The sequence below is a fragment of the Ochotona curzoniae genome, unplaced genomic scaffold, assembly GCF_017591425.1.
Source record: "Ochotona curzoniae isolate NIBS_2020 unplaced genomic scaffold, NIBS_Ocur_1.0 scaffold_4701, whole genome shotgun sequence".
NCBI lineage: Eukaryota > Metazoa > Chordata > Mammalia > Lagomorpha > Ochotonidae > Ochotona > Ochotona curzoniae.
Window position 1 is genome coordinate 80,690,988 of NW_024467122.1, and position 24,325 is coordinate 80,715,312.

Below are 24,325 nucleotides of genomic sequence, written 5' to 3' on the forward strand. Positions count from 1 at the left end.
CAACAAAAGTCCTGAAAATGCACGTGAAGAGCTAGAGTGATGGAATCACCTTCTCCCAAAATGCAGTGCTAACCTAACAAGGCGACAGCGGCACAGCAAGCTGCAAGAACAAAGCCACGTCACCACAGCCCACGTGCACTGCTAACCAGAGAAAACATACACTCTTCCGTGTGCGCTCTCGCTCCATTTTTTCCCCTTTTGAAATGAAAATAATACTTAATTTCTAATTTTAAACGCAATACAGCCTGCTGAAAACATTTATATATTCTCTTACAGCATAGAGAATCTAACATTGAGCACAGACCCCATACTCAGTTTAAGACCACTACGGACATTTTGTTAAACACCCTTCTCAAGTGTCTTTAGTTTAGACAGAAAGAAAGAAACAAAAAGATCATATTATAATGCCCTTTCCCCCAGGGGGGGAAAAAAACTATTTGCAGTGAGTTAGCATACACTTATAACTACATAGCTAGTTTTAAGCATGTGCTTGGGGGCAAAAATTACATTCACAATGTCCAGGCAGCATCTCCTTCCACCACAGGACTCTTTCGCTTGCAAGCCCACAAGGCTGTGTCTGCTGACACTCCCACTCTCTTCCCTCTAGCCACAGCACCCTTCTGCTTCGCCCTTCACGCTGCTGGGATTGAACACTGAAGGCCGCCTGGGACTGCTTCTCTCACTGAACACAGAACCCTCAAGGTGTGTCGATGTCGAAGCTTACGTCATAATTCTTTCCATTTTTCAAGTTCAATGTTTCACATTAAAAAATAACAATTTATTTTTATTGGAAAAGCAGATTCACAGAGAAAAGGGGAGATAGAAAGATCTTCAATCCACTAGTTCACTCCCCAAGTGTCTGAAACCACCAGAATTGAGCTGATTCAAAGCCAGGAGATTCTTCCAGGTCTCCCATGTGGGTGCAGGGTCCCAAGGCTTTGGGTCGTCCTCAGCTGCTTTTCCAGGCCACAAGTAGGGAGCTGGAAGGCAAGTGGAGTAGCCAGAATACAAATCGGCACCCATATGGGATCCCAGTGGATGTAAGGCAAGGATTTAGCCATTAGGACATTGCACTGGGCCCTCAATATTTCATCTTACTAATATACCACATTTAATCAGTCTATCCATTAACTAGTGGACACTTAATTTGCTTCTATAGTTTTGGTATTAACAAAAATGAATGCTACTACTATCCACATAGACATATAAACATCTCTTTGAGATTCCACCTTTAAATCTTTGGGACAAAATAATTGATAGAAGTGTTCAATATTAGGGTGACTTTAGTTTTAATTTTCTGAAGAACTGTTCTATCATTTTCCCACTAACAGTGCACAAATGCTGCAGGGAATTCCGTTGGAATTACTCATCTGGAAGTGTCTTACTTTTTCCTTCACTTTTTAAAAAAAGATTTCTTTATTTTTACTGGAAAGGCAGATATATAGACAGGAGGAGAGACAGAGAGTAAGATCTTCCATCTGATGGTTCACTCCCAAGTGACTGCAACAGCCAGAGTTGAGTCACTTCGATTCCAGGGGCCAGGGGCTTCTTCCAGGTCTCCCACAAGGGTGCAGGGTCCCAAGGCTTTGGGCCATCCTCGACTGCTTTCCCAGGCCACATGCAGGGAGCTGGATGGGAAGCAGGGAGGCCGGGACTAGAACCAGTGGCCATATGGGATTCCAGCTCATTCAACTCAAGGACTAACCGCTACACCATCGTGCCAGGCCCCTCCTTCAATTTTTTTAAAATTTATTTTTATTGGAAAGTCAGACATACAGAGAGGAGGAGAGACGGAGAGAAAGATCCTCCATCCGATGATTCACTCCCCAAGTGAGCGCAACGGCTGGCACTGAGCTGATCCAAAGCCAGGAGCCAGGAACCTCTTCCAGGTCTCCCATGCAGGTGCAGGGTCCCCAAGCTTTGGGCCATCCTCGACTGCTTTCCCAGGCCACAAGCAGGGAGCAGGATGGGAAGTTTAGCTGCCAGGATTAGAACTGGTGGCCATATGGGATCCCGGCGTGTGCAAGGTGAGGACTTTAGCCGCTAGGCCACGCCGCCGGGCCCCACTCCTTCAGTTTTGAAGAGCAGTTTTTGCAGAGACAGGAATCTTGACTGATAGCTTTTTCTGCTTTCCCCAACATAATGAATACAGACGGTCACTGAGCTCTACAGTTTCTGATGCTGATGTACAGAGGATGCTTGAATGTGGTCACTTCTCCTACTGCCTTCAAGTCTCTCTTCATCTTTTGCTTGTGAATGTGCCAATTTTCATGTGTTTTGGTGGGGGTTACTTAGAGTTTACCTTCTTGGGAGTTGGTTGAGCCTCTTGGATACCTTAATGCAAGCCTTTGTTCAAGTCCGAGATGCTTTTGGCCATTACATCTTAATAGTCTCTTGCCCTCTCTCTCTCATACCCCCTCAGGACTTGTCCCCTTGATACGGGCACTCCAGGTCTCAATTCACGATTCTTCCACCTTGTTTCCTCTTACTGTTCAGATTCAGTAATCCGCATGGTTCTAAATTCAAGATTACTGAAGGCTCAATTAAATGAATTTTCGAATAACTTTAGTGTGTTACTCATTTCAGTTATTACACTTACGGCCGTCAGAACGTTGTGTTGCTTCGTTCTACATCTTCTCTTTATTGACATTTTCATGTTTTTCAAACATCGCTTCCCCTGATTTTCTCTACATCTTCTCCTCCCTCCATCTCCCTTCGCCTTCTCTCAATCGGAAAGGCAGTGCTTCCTCTCTGTATCTCCTTCTCTCTGCATGTCTGACTTTCCCAGAGAAAAACCTTGGGCTGGTTAAAAATAACTATGTATGACAGCAAACACGGTATGTAACAGGAAGACAGCTTCAAGTTTTTGTGAAGTTGGACTTCATCCACGTGTAAACCCTTGGCTCCCCACAGACCCTGTCTCACTTCCCAAGCAGCCGCGTTGGCCCGAGCTGAACAGACCCGAAGCCAGCAGGGAGCTGGATGGCAAGCGGAGCAGCCGGGACACCAAGCAATGCCCACATGGGATTCTGGTGCATACAAGGTGAAGACTTTAGTCACTAGGCTACTGCATTTGGCCCCTTCTTTTATTTATTTATTTTTTTAAAGATTTATTTATTTTTATCGGAAAGGCAAATATACAGAGAAGAGGAAAAACAGAGAGGAAGATCTTATGTGCATTGATTCACTCCCAAGCAGTCGCAAGGGCTGGAGGTACACAGTTCTGAAGCCAGGAGCCAGGAGCTTCTTCCAGGTCTCCCGCACAGGTGTAGGGTCCCAAGGCTTTGGGCCATCCTCAACTGTTTTCCCAGGCCACAAGCAGGGAGCTGGATGGGAAACAGGGCTGCCAGGATTAGAACAACTGCCCATATGGGATCCCTGCATGCTCAAGGCGAGGACTTTAGCTACTAGGCTACCACACCAGGCCCTCTTTTATGTTCTTTAAGCATTTGTTTTTTTACAACTTTAAGACAGCTCTTTGAAGGTTTCTGCCCAATAGGTCTGCCTTTAGACATTTCTCAGGGAAAGATTCAGTTCACTTCTTCCCTTTAAAATGGGTCATACTTTCATGTTTCTTATATGCCTCATAGTTTGTTTAAAACCAGAGTTTTGAATAATACTTTATCTCCAGGAATTCCTACTTTTCCTCCTAGGCTGTTGTTTTTTGGTTTTAACTATTATAGTCTGGCTCTCACTATATCTACCTAAGGTATCAGTCGTTTTTTTTTTTCTTTTTTCAATCAGCGCTTTAATATAAATTATCTAAGCTTTTTTCCCCTGAGCCTATGTATTTGGTATGCATGATCAGATTCTAACATTTGTCACATAAACAGTTCTGAACATCTTATCCTCGAATATTTGGATCACAAAATAGGAAAAAGAAAATACTGCAGAGGGATGGTAAAAGTTCAGTTTCTTTAAATGCTCCAGAAGTGAACTCAGTTGGAGGGGAAGGGGGTTGCGACAGTGGCCGCACCCACCTCCTGAGCCTCCACAATGAGAAGCATGGGCAATCACTCAGCACAGGGCTTTGAGGTCTGTCTGGAGCAAAGGAAATTTGGATTTTTTTTTTTTTGCACGAACTGGCTCCTGCCAGCTGTGTTGATGCTGCTCCAAGTTGCTCATGACTGCTATCACAGGTCTGGGAGGAGCAGACAGGTAACTGTAAAGAGCTGAACTTGACAGAAATAACCATAATTAACCTCCTAAGTCTTCTCTCAGAAATTGCAAGCCTTTAGTGAACTCCAAGTAGTTACACGGGAGAGATGGGCCATTGGCCTAGGTGAGAAATCGGTTGCTGACGCTTCCCATTTGGCCATCCGCCTACAAGCCGCCCTGCACAGGGTCTGTCGGGAGCCAAGGGTTTACATGTGGATAAAGCCCAACTTCAAAAAACTCGAAGCTGTTTTCTTCTTACATACTGTGCTTTGGTGTCATGCATAGTTATTTTTAACTAGCCCAAGCTTTTTCTCTTGGGTTTTCTTCTAAAGCTTCTATATTTTCATATTTTCCATTTTATTCTGATTCAGCTTTGGTTCATGTTTACACGACATGAATATTCCATTTTTCCTGAAAATTTTGCTGAGCAGACATCTTTCATTAAAATGACTTTACACCTTTGTAAACTACATCTGAATTATCTATGCCACTGATGTATGCATCTGTCTTACTGACAATCCTCAGACTTGACTAATGTCTCCAGATAATTTTGGCAACTGGTTCAAGTGATTTGTTCTATGTAATTTTACTGTTTGAAAATGTTCAATTCTCAGTTTCTTACCTTTCCATATATATTTCAGAATAATCAATATATTGCTAGAAAAATCTCTGGGGTCCTAGGGATTGAATTAAAATTGTATCTCAATTTGAAGATAATCGATATCTTCATTATGTGAAATCTTGATGGCAGCTACAACAGAATGAGAAGTATAAATCTGAAAGGGACTAGAAATAAACAGAAATCCAGCTCATTAGGATGAGCTGACAGGAGGCCAGCGTGTTGTCATGTGGGCTCCTTTCCACCTGTAATGCTGGCATTTACTATGACTGCTGGTTTGATCCAGGCCACTCCATTTCTGATTCAGCTCCCTGCTAATGCACATAGGAAAACACTGGAAGATGGCCCGAGTGCTTGGACTCCTGCACCCAGATGGGAGACCCAGAGAAGGCTGCAGGACCCTAGCTTCAGCCTGGTATAGTCCTACTTGTGGTAGTCATTTGTAGGAGTAAATCAGTGGATGAAAACTTTCTCTGTGTGTTTCTCCTGCTCTTTCTAAGTATGCCTTTCAAAAATATATAATTTTTCAAATAAATAACAGGCTGGGGCATGTGTGGTTTCTCAACAGGCTAATCTTCTTCCTGCAGCAGTGTCGTCTCATATGGGAGCCAGTTCCAACCCTGGCTGCTACACTTCTGATCCAGTTCCCTGCTTGTGGACTGGGAAAGCAATGGGGGATGGTCACTAGAGCAGAGACCAGCTCAGCTCTGGCTCATTGTGCCCCTCTGGGGAGGGAACTAACGGATGGAAGATCTTTCTCTGCATCTCTATCTCTAACTCTGTCTCTCTGTAAATCTGCCTTTGAAATAACATATCTTCTAAAAAAATCAAACAAATAAAAGATTAATCTCTATTCACTATAATTTGCTGTTAATGGTATCACTCTTGGAGATTAAAAATGACTGAAGAATTATATGGAGAGAAAGAAAGAGAAGGAAAGGTCAATAAGACTCTGAGTCCTGTAGTTCTATCACTAGTGTCTCTTACTCTTTTCTTTTTCCCATGTGTAATTCAAGTGAAGCATGGGGACTACTGTTACCATCTTCAAGTAACTTTACTTAGCAGTAGGCTGATGTATGTTTTTCAAAAATCAATTCAAGGGCCCAAGTGGTAGCCTAGAAGAAGTTCCTGGCTTCAGATTGGCTCAGCTCCTGCTGTTGGGGCTGCTTTGGGAGTGAACCAGCAGATCTCTCTCTCCTTCTCTCTGTAAATATGTCTTTCCAATAAAAACAAATAAATCTTTTAAAAAATGAATTTAAAAGTTTCATGAATTTATCTTTCGTATTATACACATAATGAAGACAATTCAATCATAAACTATAGACAAAACTGAATTGATGCTGCAAAAGACCCCCACAACATGTACCAGAATGATTTTGTACAGCTTGTTATATGAATGCTGCTAATAACTGGTCCTCCTTATTTGCAGGTAGTTACAGAAAAGGTAACTTCAAGAGTTGTGTTGTCAGTGTTTGTGAACTAGAACAAAGCCCTGGTTAAGAGCTCAGGCTGTGTTGTACAGTAGACCCTGTTCTACCTCTAACTAGTCACTTCATGGGAGACTAATACTTAACTTCCTTGAGCGTGAGCTTTCACATAGGTAATGGAAATATTCCATAACATGACCCATGTCAAACAGTTGTGGAGTCGAAGCTTTCTGCATACGTCATGCAGTGAAGGCTGTTTTCAAAGACAAGATGCCTGTATGCACACACAATTGACATAGGATTCGCAGTGTGTGAGCATTTAGAAGCCAGTCCTTGGACAGGTGTTAGTCAGGAGGCTGCAGCCTTCATGCTAAGGAGTGGAGCCCTGACTGCAGAATCCCCACGAAGCTCACTTGCACCCCTGCCTTTGCGGGCCTAGTGAACACATGGTCTGTGAAGCAGAAAACAGATCCTGCCAGACACTCAATATGTCTCACCAGATTTCCCGGGATCCCAAACTGTGAGGAACATAGCTGTGCTTCTAAGCCACCCAGTTTTACCTGCTTTATTGCAGCTGCTCAATGGATTAAGAGGGTATATTAAAACCTAACCCCAAAGCTTGGCATTTGGTAAACATGCGACATACACTACTATTACTTAAAATTCATTTCTGCTTACTACAATTAAACATAGCTTTCCACTGTAAGTACAGTTGTCCTAAATGAAGGTATTACATAGGATACTTTAAAGTTCTATCAAGCTTTATGAAGCTAAGAGTCTAAATAGATGCCAGATGGTTCAGAGAAGGATTTTCGTCTGCAAGAATATACTCCCCTTAAGGGTCAAAACTCTTTGCTAATGAAATGAAAATAGACAAAACTGGGTATCTGACTTAAGCTCAGCACTACACAACTTGGAAGTCATCATCTGAATTTTAGCTTTTTCAAAGTAGTCATGATAGTTCATACAATCAATAAAATCAATTCTTACTTGTAGGAGTTATAAATTTCATAAGATATACAACTGGAAAATCATTCCATTCTTTTTTCAAAGGTCACTGTAAATTTTTATGGGGTTGGCATTGTGGCACAGCTGGTTAATCTGCCACCTTCAACACTGGGATTTTATATAAGCACTGGTTTGAGTATCTGCTGCTCCATTTCTGATTCAGTTGCTTGCTGATGCACTTGGGAAAGCAGTGGAAGACCGCCCAAGTGCTTGGGTCCCTGCCACCAGCGTGGAAAAGCTAGAAGGAGGTCCAGCTTCCTGGCTTTAGTCTGGCCCAGCCCCAACTGTTGTGGCCACCTGAGGAGAGAACCAATAGATGGAATCTCTTCCTCTCTCCCTCCCTCTCTCTCTCACTCTGGTTTTCAAACAAATAAACAGCCATTGAAGATTTCAGATGTTGGAGACACTCAAATTAAATGGAGCCAGAACATAAGCATACAAACATTGGTGATATGCCTTATTCTATGCACCTTGTATTCATTTCTTTTTAAAAAAGATTTATTTACTTTTATTGGAAAGACAGATATACAGAGAGGAGAAGAGACAGAAAGGAAGATCTTCAATCCGTCAATTCTCTTTCCAAGCAGCTGCAATGCCTGGAGCTGAGCCAATCTGAAGCCAGGAGCCCGGAGCCTCCTCTGGGTCTCCCACACGGGTAACAAGGCTTTGGGCCATCCTTGACTGCTTTCCCTGGCCACAGGCAGGGAGCTGGATGGACATGGGGCCATCAGGATTAGAACCAAAGCCCACATGGGATCCTGGTGCATGAAAGGTGAGGCCACTAGGTTGCCATGATGTGCCCTATTAATTTCTTTAGTGGCTAGCTTGGGAGAGTCAGTGCAGTTTTTTGATAACACCAATATAGCTATATAGATAATACCTTTATAGTAGTGAAAAGAATAAAAACCAGCAAAAGAAAAATACTGTGATTCTATTTGTGGGCTTCAATGGTACTATCTACTGCTATGAAAAGTCACAAAGATGGATTTAAATAAAGTCAATAAATCAGCCATAGTAACATCTTTTAAAACAATGTTGTTTAATTTTAGTTCTACAATGACACTTGGTTGTATAAGATTATAGGAGTAGACAAAAATTAAACTGGTAAACTCAGCCATGAATGCCGGAAATCTGGTGATTTTACATGAATTATCTCATTTGCATAAGTGAACATTCAGCACCTGAATTTTCCTGTGTTTGAAACGTTGATTTCTCAAAGACATTTTCTTAAATGGTGAGAACAGAAAGATTTACTGGCTGTTTAAAAAGGGCTGAATGTGGCTATCTGGCTGACAGTGAAAAAAGGTCTGATTGTATCGTAAGCCTAAGTTTAACCAACACTGGGGAATTTAAGAAAAGCACTCACTAATGACACTATTTTTCTTCTCAATGAACAACATGTTAATATTAGCACAAGGAAGAGTAATGAGACTGCTGATTCTTTGGAGTATGATTTATCCTCGGTTACTCTTATCAGCTTGAAACACTTCCCTGAAACAAGTCCTATACCCCTCAGAGTCATTAGGACTGTGCTACAAAACTGTCATTCCACTGGCTTTTCCTATCTTGTACATTTCAAGGCAAGGGACCAGCTTTACCCACTTAGTAAACATTACATAGGGACCCAGGCAAACAAATGACTATATCTCAAAATGAAAGTAACAGCCATCCAATGAACAAAAATTAGAACTGTACACTATGCTGATACAAAATTTTTGCAAATATTTGAATCATTCCAAAATATATACTGAAATGATTTTAGCTTAAGGTCACAAAGGTTTAAGAACACTGATGGAGAATCTTTAGTTTTTATATAATTTTTTTCCTGCTCCACCTGACAGCCCTTGCAATTTAACCAAGAACAAAGAATGGTATAATCTTTTCAAGCTGACCTCTCTTTTTCTATTTCAGATCCTTGTGTCTTTCTGCAACTCAGTTCCTGCAATATGTTTTCTCAGAGGCAGAGAGGGGCAAAGGAGAAAATAAAGTTGAAATAAAATTAAGACACCAAATGTGAAATAAAAATAGATCAAGAAGTCAGGTGTCAAATAAATAGAATAAAATAAAAATTAAATAAAATCTCCAAAAATAAGACTTAAAACCATTTGGACATGTGATAGAAACTGCTACCTACATAGCTTGGCTTATTTTAGGAAAAGAAAGCACGTCTGATGGAGTACACCTAAAAATATACTGGTACATACACCATATTCTGTCCCAAGTTAACTTCCTGTTTCTAAGTAAAGAAGTTTATAATGGGGGAGGGGGGAACCAACGACTGCTCTGGGCAAACAGTAGGGACCTAAATAAAGCCTGACTACGTCAAGAAAGTTATAAAATCATCAGCTTTATCGACAGTTTGGCATTTATAAGGTAAGCATTGAAACTTAAAAAGAAATGCTGTGAAGTCATCTAAAGCTGTTGGTGCAAACACGGTAGGCACGTTCTACTTACCGTTCAGATTTGCAGCACTTCTTCCATTCTGGTGACGTAGATGACGTTAGCCGTTCGTGTTACATTCCTTTAAAATGTCAAAGTTCTTTGGCTCTTTCCATGATACAGGTCTTTTCTTTCTTGTACCTCATTCCTTAACTAATTTTCTGCTGGACACAAAGTTTACTGCAAGAGAAAAAAAAATAAAATAGAGCTAAGTTGGAGATTCAACTACTTTAGAAAATAACTGACATTTGTATTTGTCTTCTTCTGGATATTTCTAATTTTACCCCCATACTTCAATTAGAATTCATCTAATTATTCAGGTGTGGAGACTGGATCTTCCACGCCCAAGAACACTGGCGTCATATAAGAATTAAAAGAACATTGACGTGTTTGAGATTTTTCTTAATTGCAATTTAGATTTATTTTACTAGGAGTCAATGGATATCAACTGAGTGAATTCGTTAAACACTATTTTACCTTTATAAAAATTAAATTTCATAAAGGTACAATTTCCAACGTCAGTGTGGTTATATCTTCAAATACAAATATTTCACCAATTTGTAGTTTTACTTTAGGTTCACGTTTGTAATCTAATTTTGAAAACAATCACCCCACAGTTGGGAGCTGATGCTGTGTCAGAGACTAGAGCTGCCACTTGCGATACTGGCACCCCACATGAGCACTGGTTCCGGGTCGCAGCTGCTCCACTTTTGATCCAGCTCACTGCTAATGCTCTTTGAAAAGCAATGGAAAAAGGCCAAGTACTTAGGCCCTTTCCACCCATGTGGGAGATCAGAATGGAGTTACTGGCTCCTGGATTCAGCCTGGCCCAGCTCTGGGCGCTGCAATCATTTGGAGAGTAAATCAGTGGATGGAAGATCTCTGTCAATTATTGGGCCTTTCAAATAAATAAATCTTTAAACAACAAAGCTGGCCTGATTTTCTGTTTGCTTGCATGTAACATCAAATATACAAGGAAATCTACAGGTTGCTCTGACTAGGCTACAGCTCCCAATGGTTTGTGTGAGGGCTGAGTGTGTGGTGGGCAGGATCAGGCTGGGCTCAACACCCACTGGTCTGTGTAGAAGACAAGGCTGGAAACAGAACTGACCCAGCAATTGCAAACACCAGCATATGCATAAGCTGACTGGGGCAACGATCTGTGCTGAACCCTATACTAGCATTCACATGCAAGAATCAGGTCTGAGATCACCTCAGACAAATTTTCTTCAGGGATCCCCTCGACTGAACTGTTGGACTCAGAACCCAAACCATGAGGAGAACTGCAGGTTCCATGGTCTGACCGTGGAATGTGTGTGTCAAAGCTGAGTGAGCCTCCTCAGTGGCTCAAATGCAGCAGTGGACAGCATATCCAGGAGAACATGGAGGATATGGCAGTACACTGGAGCCTGCAGGGGACAGCTGGTGTCATGACAGAGGACAGAACAAATTGATCAACTGCCCCAGCCAAATGTTGGCAGTGAAAATCTGGGCAGAGACTCTAAGGTGGACTATCCCAGCCAGTGAAATCTGGAGAGACTTCATCGTGCATGGAATGGCAAGACTGTTAGCAATTGGGAACAGCTAAACTACCGAAACCACATGAGCAGTGCCCTCAGAGCATGTCCCACGTCACAGACTCTGGGATAGTTGGGAGGCTGGGTGTGGCTTATCTCCCACCTCCCCCCAGATACAGGAAGGAAAGAAGAGAATATGGAAACAATGGTTTTGCCCACGGTCCTACAGCCCTTGACCCTTTACCCCCTAATCAAAAATGTAAAGAGCATCAAAATAAAATAATAAAAAAACCCAAAAAACAAATGTACAAGGAAATCAACTAGAACAGTTAAATAGAAAATAAAAAGTGATTTCTTTCAAATAATTCTTTTCTTTTAGTCTTTTTAAATGTGTTATTATTATTATTATCAATTTATGATACAGTTAAAGAGGTTCCTGGAATTTCCTCTATCCTGGCCCCAACCCTCCCATCCCCACCTAGTCCCCCTATATCATTACTAAAGTATAGTTCTTCATGCACAGTCATATGTCCATCATTGCAGGCATGGACAATGGCAGAGAGTCCAGCCTCCTATTGTCAAGATATAGTAAACAGTTTCATTGTAAGTTCATCTTTGTCTGAAAGTAGAGATGCATACTATATTGTATCTTCACATTTGGATGTGTTATTCTCCATTTCACAGTTACTGTACATCCCCTTAAATGAAAAGTCACAGTACAAAATGAACAATAGGAAAAAAAATAGAAATTCATAATGCCATGAAGTTAAATAACATGTTACTAGATATGACAGTCTCCAAAACACAACTATACATCTCTGTAAACGAAAGCCACAAAACAAAATCAACAGGAAGAAAAAAGAAATTAACAACACCATGAAGTTAAATAACATGCTACTGAATGACGAACGTGTCGCTGAAGAAATGAAAAAGAAAATCAAGAACATTCTTGAAGAAAATGATGCTACTGTATGAATTTAACCAGAAGAAACTGCTTTGAAGAGATGAATTGTCATCACCTCTTATAGCTTCAAACGTTTCAACAGATTTTGAGAAAACAAAAGCATTTTCACAAGGCAGTGTACGAGGAGGCAGGTGTTTGGCTAGTGGTGCAGACATTGGCTGGGATGCCCGCTTCCTTTGTGCTTTTGCTCCTCATCAGATTCCAGCTTCCTGCTGTGCACCCTGGGAGGCAGTGGGGGATCACTCAGGAAGCTCAGTCCCTGTTACCCACATGGGAGACCCCACTCAGGTTCTTAGCTCCAGGTTTGGGCCTGGGTAAGGCCATGGTGTTGTAGACATTCGAGGAGTGAGTCAGTGAATGAGAGCTCTCTCTTTGTCTCTTTATCTTTCTCCTATCTTTCAAATAAAATAAATAAGGCAGTTTTTTGTTTTTGGTTTTTTTTTAGTGTACCATCAAATCCTATCTAAGTTCCATACAGCTGAGCTATGCATGATGAAAATAAGACCAGTCTTCTTACAGCACTCACAGCCACCTCTCCATTTGGTAACATAACAAGCTAAGCAACATGCAGTAAAATACTACCAAGAAGGGGCAGAGGAAGATGGTGGTCAAGGAAGATTCTCCACTAACGGCTCCCTATAGAAACATGAACCTGAATAGCTGGTCTACAACTCACTTTACCTGGGGAAGCCCCGTGTGAGGCCATAGTGCCTGCATTTAGAGTAATAAGATGCTCTGAAGCAAGAAGGAAGGAAGGAGGTGACCCTTACCTCTCTTCCCCAACTCCCAGCAGCCCAGCACAGGAAGACACCTGCTGCCTGAGACAGGCAGCGGGAAGCAAGTCCAGGCCTTCTGGGTCCAGCATCAAGGCCACTACCGTAAAACCCAGTGTCAGGCACAGCCCCACAGCCTCTGCTCCCAGGTTTACACCTATGGAGTGACCCTCAGAAATTGTGTATAATCAGGCAACCAGGAGACTGGCTACCTTCATCACTGCTCCCCAGCTTTGCGTGGCAGACTGTGGAGGAAGATTTCATCCAGTGGGGAGTGGGACTGGATGCTGTTGAACATGGAGATACACAAGGGCTCAGAGAGAAAGGATTATGAACACAGCATCCACCATCCTGCCAAGATCAACCCTCTGTCAAAAGTCACTTCACTTAGAGGGAAAGTGTAAGGGGCAGTCCCTCAGTGGTCCCCACTCACCACAGACACTTAGACCATTTGCTGCAGGAGAAACCAGTGCCCTGCCTGGCTGGGAGCTGCCTGGCTGGGAGCTGCCAGGCCGAAAATGATCCTAACTAATGCTGCCCACTCTCCAACCAAGCTGTTGCTGCACACAACTCCATTGAGACTCCGCCTCTCAGGGTCCTAGGAAGCAACCAGCAAGCTGCTCTCAGAAGTTCCACTGGCCCAGCACTGTGCCCCAGCCAGCAGGCTACATCCACCCTCCCTGGCCCAGGAAGAACCTGGGTACCATACTCTGAAAGGCTGGGCTTACTAGAAGCACTTCAAACTGTACGGTACCCACACCCACCTGCCACCTGCCCTAGAAATACCCAGGCAGTCACATTCACTCCCTAGATGACTTCGTTCATGTAACCCAGCAAGCAGCTGACAGTGAACCCTGAGTGGCTCAGCCCATCAAGGGCCCCAGGAATACCCTGTAGGTCCTGTCCATACTCCCGTGGTCTCAACAAGCAAAGGAAGAAAACATTTCAGCAAAATCTCAGGAAAAGTACAGACCTCCACATCTGGGAAGTCCAAGGAGAGAAAACAGATCTCTCGAGATATATCACAGTGAAACTGTCAAGACGAAAAGACAAAAGAGAGGAGTGTGGAAACATCAAGACCAAAGTGTTGAGTCTGCTAATGTGTCAAGACTTCTCGGCACACAGCTTATAGGCCAGGAGAAAATGGAAGGAAATCCACCAAGTCCTCATAGAAAACAACAGCCAGTCCAGGACACAACACCCAGAGGATCCGAACCAACCCAGTGGCTGAGCAAGAGGCTCCACGGATGACTTCCTCGCAGAGACATCAATGGCAAAACCTGCATGCTTATCAGGTCACTTTCACCAGAGTTATAAAAGCCAGATGAGAGACCACAGTGCCTCATCACAGTGCTAGAATCATGAGAGAAGTTGCACGGAAGAAAGCAAAAAGGAAACAGCTGCTAACATCACTCACCTGCAGCCACAAGGACCACAGCTTGGCGAGACACCTCTGAATCCCAGCACTAGAACAACTGCAATGACATTTGGTGGGACTGAGCACCTCCTGCCCGGCCTGTGGAGAGGATATTTGGAGCTTCCACATTCAGGTGGAGAAGTGCAAAACTGCAGCTAGGAGAGGGAGTTCAAGACGGAGCTTTGGCGCTCAGAGCAGGGCCTGTGGTGTTTACACCAGTTCTTGCTACAGCCCAGAGGCTCTAGTCACAGGCCAGTGCTCAGAGATGGAGCCCCTAGACTTGCCTGGGGTCAGGCAGACACTTGCCACTCCTAAGGGGTCAGACTCCTGATGCTGTGTGCCGCTGCTGGCTCTGCTGGTTTGGCAAACATTCTCAAGACATCATAAAGGAACCTGGGACTGTGGGATTCGGGTGGGCCATCCTGGACCAAGCCTGGATGACAAGCAAGTTGCTTTTATCACTCTTCTGCCACCTTACAAAGAGCAACCAAAGGTTAATAGGACTGCATCTTGGGACTCAGCAGTGGGCTGGTTAAGCCCAAGGCTGCGCAGATCCTATCGGTTTCCTCTTGACGTCAGAGCCCAGGGACAGAATCTCTGACATGCCAAAGGATCAGGCAGAGGCCTGTGCCCTGGTGAAACAGATATTTTGAAGTGTATCATCACCAGCCTCCTGCAGGGCTGACATGCACCCCCAGGCTGTGCAAGGCGTGGTGACAGTGAGACCCCTGTGACCAGTCTCGGGCCTGCCTCTGCCAGCCCTCCTGAACAGTCAGCGAGGAATCCCAGGACTGCCTTTAAAATTATTTTTTTAAAGATTTAGTTATCTATTTATTTATTTGAAAGTCAGAGGAAGAGACAAGGAGACAGAAAGATCTCCTATCTGCTGGTTTACTCTCTAGATGGCCACAACAAGTAGGGCTGGCGCAGGCTGAAGCCAGAAGCCAGGAGCTTCACCTAGGTCTCCCACAGAGTCCCAAATACTTGGACTATCCTTAAGACCCTACATTCAGAAATGAAAGATCATCTTAACAGAAAACCAAGAAAGAACAGAATTAAACAGCACCCTAGATGAACTAGATCTGAAGACATGGTCAGAACTTTCCACCCAACAAGTGCAGAACACACTATCTTCCCATCAGCACATGGAACATTTTCCAGGATAGATCAAATGTTAGGTTACAAAAGAAATCTATCTCAACATATTTAAAGGAACAGAAATCATATTAAGTATCTTTTCTGATCACAATGCAATACAACTGAAAATTAAAAGGAAAATATTGGGAACTGTTCAAACACAGAAAAACTAAACAACTTACTCCTGGACAATCAAGTGATCAAGAAATAAATTAAGGAGGAAATAGGGAAATTTCTTGAAACAAATGAAAATGGAAACACAATATATAAAAACCTATTGGATAAAGCAAAAAAACAAATACTAATAGGAAATTAATCAATGCCCGTATCACAAAGATATAATGATTTCCAAGAAACTGATCTTAATGAACTGAAAAAATAAGAACAGATCTAATTCAAATTTGGTAAAAGGAAATAAATAATAGAACACATAGCACAAAAACAAATGCAAAAAAAATCCATGAAAAGCAGAGCTAATTCTTTGAAAAAAAAACCATAAAATTGACAATTCCTCAGCTATACTAACCAATAAATAAAGAGCATTAAAATACATAGATGGAAATGGAGGCACTGGTATTAACACCACAGAAATACATGTGCTTGTTGGAGATTACAAGGAACAATGATGGCAACAAATTCAACAATGTAGATGAAACAGACATTATGGGACATGTATGTCTTACCAAGATTGAACTGTGAGGAAACAGAAACCCTATACAGAAAAAAACAACTGTTAAAACAACTAAATTGGAAATAAAAATAATAACAATAATAATTCTCTTTTCAAAGAAAAACCCAAGACCAAATGGTGCTATTGTTGAATTCTACCAAACTTCTAAAGAAGAATTAATGCTACTCTTCCCTAAATTATTTTTAAAATACAAGAGAAGGGCCGACATTGTGGCACAGTGAGTTAAGATGCGGCCTGTGACACTAGCATCTCCTGTGAGGACTGGTTCAAGTCCTGGCTGCTCCACTTCCAGTTCAGCTCCCTGCTCACGCTCTTGGGAAAGCAGAAGTTGGCCCAAGACCTGCTATCTACATGGGAGACTCGGATGGTGTTCCAGGCAACTGAGGCAATTTGGGAGGTGAACTAGTGTTTGGAACATCTGTCTCTCCTGTTTCTATGTCTTTCAAATCAATCAATCAATATTTTTTTTAAAAAAATAGAATAAATTCTTCCAAATTCATTATATAAGATCAATATTAACTTGATTTCACCCCATATGACTCAACAACAACAACAACAACAAAGATAACTACAGGTCAATATCTATGGTACAAAAATCCTCAAACAAAAATACTAGCAAAACAAATCCAAAAGCAAATTAAAAAGATCATTCTTTATGATCAAGCTGAATTCAGCTCAAAAATGCAAGGATGGTTCAACACATGCAAAATGATAACTTTATATGCTCTATCAACAGAATGAAAAATCATATGACCCACACATGTAACCCCACAAACAAAGGATGTAATAGAGACCAGAGACCAGACTACCACGAACCAAGGAAATAAACAGAAGGCATCTCTACACAGGAATGAAAGTAGACTCATGATGAAACGTTTATTTTCTTTTTCATCACTTTAGCCATGCACTGATAACTCTGCAGCATGTTGTTTAACTTCATGTTGATGAAAGTATTCAGTTTCTCTCCCTGTTGTGGACTGAGTTTTCTGGCTCTATACTTAAGGGGATGTGTAATAGGAGTGTAGCGGAGACTGCCATGTCCAGATGTGGAGACAGAGTACAGTATGTCTCTCTGCATCCAGACCAAAGATCTGTTTCCCACTGAAACAGCTGAAAATATCCTGACAGTAGGAAGCTGGGCTCTCTGCCATTGTACATGCCCACAATGTCAGGAACAATGTTTTAATAGCGGAATGAGGGACAAATCAAAAAGGGTGGAGGGAATTTGGAGAGGGGAGTGAGAAATCTCGGAGTCTATGGAAATGTAACGTAAAATAATAATTAATATTTTTAAAAATCATGTGACCATCTCAATAGATGAGGAAAAGGCATTTGATAAAACTGAATGGTCCTTTATAATAAAAATGTGATCAAGTTAGGTATACAAGGAATATATTTCAATAAAGGCCATATATAGCAATCAACAGCTACCATACTCAGTGCAGCAAAGCTGAAGGCTTTCTAAGATCTGGAACAAGGCAAGAATGACCACTTTCAAGATGGTGCTGACCAGAAGTCCTACACAGAACAATTGGAAAAAATAAAGACCATCAAAAATGGAAAGGAGGAAGTCAGACTGCTACTGTTTGCCAATGGCATGATGTGATGCATAGAAACCCCAAAGAACAAATTCTATCAGGCTGCAGGATACAAAGTCAATGCACAAAAACACAAAAATGAGTCACCTGACTAAGAAACCAAGAAAGCAACTCCATTTACAATGGCTACAAAACCAAAGCAAAACACATAACAAAACAACACAAAAAAACCCTGGGAATAAATTTAACCAAAGAGGGGAAAGATCTTCACAATAAAAATGCTTTTGTAAATGCTTTTTACAAATCACTGATGAAAGCAAGCAGAGAAAGCATAGAGAAATAGAAACCTGCCCCGAGATATTTGTGATTTAAAATGAGAGGAATTAATGTCATTAAGATGAACATACTACCCAATTTAATTCTATCAAAATTTCAATGACACCTTTCATAGAACTAGGAAAAAAATATTACTAAAATTTTTATGGAACCACAAAAGGTCCTAAATAAGAAAAAAAAAAAAAGAAAAAGAAACGTAGACAAAAAAAGGACTCCATATTAAAAAAGCAACAGTATTTTAAAAAGCATAGTATCAGGACGGAAACAAAAACAAAGCAGCAGAATAGAGACTCTGTAAGAAAACCAACACATTCATGGCCAACCAATTTTTGACAAAAATGCTAAGAATATGCAGCGGAGGGCCAGGCAAGGTAGCCTAGAAGCTAAAGTCCTTGTCTTTCATGCACCAGGATCCCATATGGGTGCCGGTTCTAATCCCAGGCAGCCCTACTTCTCATCCAGCTCCCTGCTTGTGGCCTGGGAAAGCAGTCGAGGATGGCCCAAAGCCTTGGGACCCTGCACCCATGTGGGAAACCCAGAAGAAGCTCCAGACTCCTGGCTTCAGATTGGTGCAGCTCCAGCCGTTGCGGCCTCTTGGGGAGTGAATTAATGGAAGGAGGATCTTTGTCTCTGTCTCTCCTCCTCTGCATATCTGATTTTCCATAAAAAAGAAAAGAAAAAGAAATAGAATATGAATCTCCAAAAAATATATGCAGTGGAGAAAGAACAGTATTTTTAAATAAATTGTGCTGGGAAAATTAGATACTCACATGGAAAATAACCTTTCAACCATGCACAAAAAGCAATACATCAAAATGGATTAAAGATCTGTACGTGTGAGACTTGAAATGTTGAAACTGTATCAGAAAACATCAGAAGGACAATGTAGGACATTGAAATGGCTAAGAACTTTCATGTTAGATCCTAAAAGTACAGGAAATGAAAGCAAAAACAGACAAATGTGATTTCATTAAACCAAAGAACATTTGACCACAAAAGAAGCAATCAACTGTGTGAACAAACTATGGAATGGGTAAAAGTATAAAAAAGCTCTACATTTGATGGTGCTAATGTTTGTGAATCAGAGGGATCTCAGGCAACTGAAATGGGCAGTATGCCTGAACACACACTCTTCAAAAGAAGACACACAAATGGCCAACAGGTATGTGAAAAAATGCTCAGCATTACTAAGCATCAAGGACATACAAATCCAGACTGCAACGATACCTCACCTCACTCCAGTAAGATTTGCTGCTGACGAAAATATGAAAGTTAACAACTTTTGGTGAGAATCTGGGGAAAGCAACACCCTTGTGTCATATTTGTGGGACTATACATCAGCGCAGCCATTGTGGGGAGAAGCAGGAAGGGTCCTCAAAACATCAAACATGGGATGATGATCTGACCCAGCAGTCCCACTGCTGGACACACATCCAAGGGAAATGAAATCCATCTGTGAAAGAGAGAGCTGCAGTCCCATGTGCATTGTCCCACTATTCAGACGAGTCAAGAAATGGAAGCAACAATGAATGGGTAATGAAAATGTGAATGTTTATACCTCAGAATATTACTCAGACACAAAGATAGATAGCATCTTATCATATCCAACAACATGGATGGAAAGAAGGTCATTGTGTTAAGTCACATAAGTTAATGACAGAAAGACAAATATCACATGACGCCAGTTGTACAAAATGTTTAAAAAGCAAGTGATCGCAGGCCAGCGCCACGATGTTGTGGCTTAAGCCTTTGCCTGTGGCAATGACCTTCTATGTGGAAACCACTTTGATTCCTGGCTGCTCCACTTAGGATCCAGCTTTCTGTTAATGTGCCTGTGAAAGCAGTGGAAATTGGCCCAAGTCCTTGGGTCCCTGCACCCACATGCGTGACCCAGCAGAACATTCTGGCTTCTGGCTTCAGCTTTGCCCGGTTGCGGCCACTGTGGCCATTTGTGGACTGAACCAGCAAATGGAAAATCTCTGAGTCTACTTCTCATCTCTGTAAATTTCATATAAAATAAATAAATCGTTTTTTTTTTCCAAAAGTGAACTCAAAGAAGTTTAAAAAGTAGTGGTAGTGATCAGAGGCTAAAGAGGGAAGGGAGACTGGTTGACAGGGGAGAGCCACATAGGAGTAAAAAGTCCTGGAATTCTGCTACGCTCGTAGGGTGACTATAAATAATGTTAATGTACTACATATCCTATTCTTAAAAAAAGCTAGACTGGAAGACTTTAGATGTTCTCACTATAAAAAATTATCAAACTTGATCCGGTCCGAATCCTGCCGGGGTCCCAGCCACAGCTCCCGCCGCTTGCGGCGGGGGCAGGGGCCCCGGCCCTCTCCTGGCCCGGGAGTAACTAAGCCCCCTCGCGGGTGAGTACTCGCGAGGGCTGGCGAGGGGGGCTGGGGGTGAAATCCTGGCTCCCCCCTGTCCCCGCCAGCCAAAAGCTGACGGCAGGACAGTCTGGGTGGGTTCGAGTCTCCGGACAAGGGGCGGGGTTAAACTCCCATGCGAGGTGGCACTCCATGGGAACGCCCCTTCTGGTCTGAATCCTGCTGGAGTCCCAGCCACAGCCCCCGTCCGTCGCGAGATGGGGGCAGAGACCCAGGCCTTGGGCGGCCAGTGCACCAAGTGGTGCCAGGCTCTGCCTGCTGGCCGCCCAGCAGCGAGCTCTGGGGTTTTGATGATATGAAATAGGTGCTTCGGGACACCCAAAAGTAAGACCAGCGTTAGTGTAGGTGAGAGACTAATTTATGGTGATTCCCAGGAATCGGGACATGAAACCTTAATGTAAGTGCGGGACTGAGAGATGAATGTTCGGACTAAGCAAACCTTAGTCCACTAGTATGACGGGAACACAGGGTGCAACACAGGACATGCCCAGCTTGGATTTGGCTCCAACTGGTTCACATTAAACACAAAGTTGAGCCACAGAGTCTAAGGCAGGGGCCAAGACAGGGGGTCGGGGCTGCGGCAGGGTCTGGATACAGCTGTCCTCTCCCTCGGCACAAATGTGGATTGGGAAAAGGTGTACCGGACCGGGCCAGACACTAACACCTTCTGGCGCTCTGGAGTACCAGGGTGGATGTGGGACGGACTAGGCTGGGTCCCAACCTCAACTTTGCCATGTACAAGCTATATGGGGGCATGGATGACCGTGGCTACACTGAAACACTCTACAGCAAGAACCAGAACGGGATGATGGCCAGTTAGGAAAGGCCACTGTTCCTACTAGGATAAGAGGCGAACTGGCACATGGACCCACTGATATGCGCGAAACCTGGCACATGGAGGGGTTCTGATGGAGGAGCTCAGGCAACTCCTCCGGCAGGACACAGACCCTGCGGGTCAGCGCAAGGAACATGCAAGGCAACAGCCAAGAGGTCATAGAAAGAGTCCCACTGGCATCCATTTGGCATGGGTCGGGGGCAGACCAAGCTGAATCTGTTCATGTCGACCACTGGTGAACCTGATCGCCAGAACAGAGTGTGGGTCGAACCAGGTCCGGTCGTAGCAAAAGCAACACACAAGCTGGAATGCCAAGGTGAGGTAGCCTGAGCCGGATGCAGCCGCAGCACCCAACCAACACAAGTGAGAATCAGGAAAGGAGGCGGCAGAGCTGACAGGAGAAAAAGGGGAGGTTCCCTAGCTGAACAGCAAATTACACTGAGGAGCGGGAGCTGAGTGGGGGGAAGACTAGACCAGGCAGGGTCACAGCGCCCGTGCACCTCATGGGGACCAGATTGGGTGAAAACCAGGCTGGGCTGACTATTCCCACTGGAGCAAGCTACAATCAGAGTTGGTGAGGGCTGTTGGGGCTTAGTTGTAGCACCAGTTGGCGGAAGCTGGTACAAAGGGTTAGACACGTTGAGTTGAACCACAGGGCCAAATGGAGAGGGCACAACTGGAATGGGAGCGACCTGGGAGGGAAATAGTGGGTTCCTCCCTCGTGGGTCATCACCTCCCACGAGAGGGCATGGGAACTAGGACAGGGGCTGGGGTGGCTAGACAGACACCCAACAATATCCGTTAGGGATGGTAGGAGGAGATAGTTAGATGGAAGCAGATGGCAACACCTGTTGGCAAGAATATGAATAGAAGGGTACTGGGGACAGACTGGGCTAGTATGCCATATATACTGGCAAGCCAGGGTAGGAGGTGGGCCTGGTTGAGGCTACTGTGGGCCGCCCTGACTGGGCTGCAACTCCTACTGGTACGTGCGAGGGACAAATGCGTCCAGGGTGGAACCAGGCTGGACTGCAAGAGGACACGGGTGGAGGCAGAACCGGCCCAGCAACTGCAGCCGCCAGCTGACCGGGGCAGTGGACTGTGACGGGCCCTATGCTACTAAAACAGCAGGAATCTGGACTGGGAATACCTCAAAATTTCTTCGAGGATCTTCCCATTCGAGACACCGGACTCGGAGTCCTAACCAGGGAAAGACAGGACAAATCAAGCAACAACCTCAACCATCTGTTGGCAGCAGAGACTGGGCAAACGGAGACCCTAGAAGGGACTGTGTCAATCAATGGACTCTTCAATGACCACATCATGATTGGGGTGGCGAGACCGGCAACGACCCATGAACGGTGAACTATTGGGACCACTTGATCGAGTATCTCGGAGCGCGCCCCACAACGGGACTTGGGATGGGCGGGAGACTGGGTGGGGCTTCTTCCTCTATATCCCCCTTTAGACCTTGACCCTTTTTTACCCCAATTAAATTTGAAAAAAAGAAAAAAAAATTATCAAACTCCAGAAAAGATACAATGTTCACCTTGATTGAATAAGAGGCATACCTATAAATTCATTTAGCTGTATTCCAGAAAAAATGCAAAATGTTATATCCACTGATATTTTAAAACATAACAAAAGAGAATGCCCACCAAACCTGGATATCCATTAGGAATGAGGGAGAAATGAAAAACTTTTTATGATAGAAGGAACATGCTACAACAAAGTCAAAGCAACATATGAAAAACATAACGCCAGTATCCTACTAAGGAAAGACTAGAAGCTTTTCCACTAAGATCTTGAACTAGACTAGAATGTCCACATTCATCACTACTATTCAACACAGTATCAGCATCACCTGCCTTAGCAATCAGGCAAGAAAAGGAAACCAAAGGAATTCAAATCAGAAACGAAGAATTAAAACGTTATTCCTGTATGCAGATTGACATGATTCTATGCATAGGAGAAACAAAAGACTCAGTTAAGGGCTACTGGAACATAAAGGAGTGTGGCAGGGGAGCAGGATACTAAATTAATGAACAAACAGATGGTCCCTGTATACACAAATAACTCCATGGCTTAGAAAGAACTTGTAAGTACAATCCTCCTTAAAATAGTGGTGAAGAATCTTAAGTACCTTGGAATAAGCCTAACCAAAGACCTGGAAGTCCTCTAGGATAAAAATTACAAAACATTAAAAAAAGTAAACAAAAGATATTAAAAGATGGGGAAATTTACCATGTTCCTGTATTGGCAGGATCAACATCATCAAAATGTTGATATTACCGAAAGTAATATACTGATTCAAAACAATCCCAATCAAAATCAGAAAAATATTCTTCTCAGAAATAGAAAAGGTAACAGAAAAGTTCCTTTGGAAACACAAGAGAGAACAAATAGCCAAACTATCCTGAAGAACAAAATCAAGCTGGAGGGCCCAACATGGCAGCCTAGCGGCTAAAATTCTCGCCTTGAATGCACCAGGATCCCATGTGGGTGCCAGCTGTAATCACGGCAGCCCCGCTTCCCACCCAGCTCTCTGCTTGTGTCCTGGGAAAGCAGTTGAGAATGGCCCAAGGCCTTGGGACCCTGCACCCGCATGAGAGACTCAGAAGAGGATCGGGCCTTCTGGCTTCAGATCGGCAGGCACAGCTCTGGCCATTGTGGCCAATTGGGGAGTGAATCAGCAGATGGAAAATCTTCCCTTCTGTGTATCTGACATCCCAATGAAAAGAAATAAGTCTTTTTAAAAAATCAAGGTGGAGGAATCATACTTCCAGACCTCAAGACATACTACAGAGCAGTGGTCATCAAAATAGTCTGGTACTGGTATAGAAAAAGAGATCTGAACAGAATAGACCCCAGAATGTACAGCCAACAAATCTTCGACCAGAGAACTGAAAATAATCCAGGGGAAAAGTCTGGTCTCTTCAAATGTTGTTGGGACAATTAGATAGCAGCCTGCAGAAGTAAGAAGCAAGACCCACACTTGTCAGTTTATTAAAAAAAGAAAATTCAACTCTAAGTAGATCGAGGACCTAAATCTGCACCCAGAAACCATCAAAC

The 24,325-nt window shown here is 43.2% G+C and overlaps 1 protein-coding gene across 3 annotated transcripts in view; it reads right to left on the reverse strand.

Annotated features, from left to right (window-relative positions):
• PEAK1 (pseudopodium enriched atypical kinase 1) overlaps nt 1-24,325 on the reverse strand; it is a 294,399-nt gene that overhangs the window by 119,305 nt on the left and 150,769 nt on the right. For all 3 annotated transcript variants that reach the window (XM_040969691.1, XM_040969690.1, XM_040969692.1), the window contains one exon: nt 9,667-9,831. The gene's annotated coding sequence lies outside the window, so the exon portion shown is untranslated. The remainder of the gene's footprint in view (nt 1-9,666; nt 9,832-24,325) is intronic.